Here is a 1,501-nt window from a genome sequence, read left to right as displayed (position 1 = left end):
ACTCCACCTAGGCTGCATTTTTGAGCGCAGATCCACTGAGAAACTTGCTGTTTCAGCAACATTTAATTTAAAAACTGTACTTTTGAGGTTAAACATATGTTCATAATTAATTTAAGTAAATTACAAGTTAAAAAGGGCACGGACATTTTTCTTTTTTGTATCGAAAAAATATCGACCCATGAGACTAAAGTATCGAACTGAACCAAATAGTTAATTTTCGCCATTTTTGCTGAAAAATTTGTCCAAAAATTCATCAAGTGTAGTTGCATACAGGGTGAGTCAAAAGTCTCAGGACACCCTTTTAATTCAAAAAGAAAAGAGAAAATGATGTGAATACTCAGCAAGTAATGGGTGAGGTGGGGTCTATCTTTTCGGCTATGTCTAAAACATGGGCGCCATCACCCATTACTTGCTGGGGTTTGAAGAAAACGTCATTTATTCTGTCCTGTGACTTTTGACTCACTCTGTATTTCAAGATCAAGATCAAAAAATGTTCATTTTAGTCTTAAAAATTATGAACAAAACACAGTACCACAGGCTTCAGAGCATAAACAATATAAAGTTAATGTCAATAATGACTAGCTATATAAAAAATAATCATGACCAGATTAAAAAAATTAGACACTGAACAGTAAATAATTCAAATAGCTATTCTGAGCAGTTCATTAAGCTGATTCTAACAGGCCAACACAATCATTCCATTCAAAGGTCACACCCTGAATTTAAATCATAAGAACGTCTTGTTCCTTAAACTGTACAGGAAGGAGGGGTGGTTTAAGTCTTTTTCACAGCGTTGTGTTTGAGCTCCCAGGTCAAAATGGTTTACACAGTCCTGCCACATGACACTGTGTCGTCTCCCTCAGTGTTCTTTAGGATGTGCAATATCAGAGAAAAGAAATGTGTTTTTAGAGAAAATTTGTCAGTCCAAACACGACATGCGCCGAGTCATCTCATCACACAAATACACACACACACACTCACAGGAGCGTGTAGGGTGCCAAACAACATGCCTTCAGCAGATATTTGGTTAAAATCTCACAATATGCATCTCATAACCAGCAAACTTGGTGTGGTTGGACTTTTTGTTGTTGTTGTTTTTATTATTTGAAGTGATCCAAACGTTTAACACCTCACTGAGATTTCCTCTCTGCTGATACACATTCCTGTTACTGTGTGAAACCAAACGAAACCACAATGAGATTTTCTTTTTTCAGTATTTTTAAACTGCATTTCACCAACACTGTGTTTGGTGTTTGCTTTTCTTTCATTTCAGATCTATAAGGTAGAAAACAGGTGCTATTTCCTCTTTTTTTTTTTGGAGTGATGTCAATATAGTTTTTGTCTAAAAGTTCTTTTAACAGACAGAAACAGACACGTTTTACAGCCTCAGTTCCCAAAAGAAGGTGCAACTTTGTGTGAATTGTAAATAAAAGCAAAAAAGTAATGATTTACAAATCTCAAACTTGTTAAAAGAAGCAAAATCACATTTCTCTCCCCCCCC

The 1,501-nt window shown here is 35.7% G+C and overlaps 1 protein-coding gene across 1 annotated transcript in view; it reads right to left on the bottom strand.

Moving 5' to 3' along the window:
• The window catches only part of kdm2bb (lysine (K)-specific demethylase 2Bb), a 33,026-nt gene that overhangs the window by 871 nt on the left and 30,654 nt on the right, over positions 1–1,501 (bottom strand). The gene's annotated exons all lie outside the window — the stretch shown is intronic.

This window comes from Austrofundulus limnaeus, unplaced genomic scaffold (assembly GCF_001266775.1).
Source record: "Austrofundulus limnaeus strain Quisiro unplaced genomic scaffold, Austrofundulus_limnaeus-1.0 Scaffold20, whole genome shotgun sequence".
Classification (NCBI taxonomy): Eukaryota; Metazoa; Chordata; class Actinopteri; order Cyprinodontiformes; family Rivulidae; genus Austrofundulus; species Austrofundulus limnaeus.
Note: the sequence above shows the minus strand (reverse complement) of the source record. Positions and strands in the feature narration are given on the sequence as shown.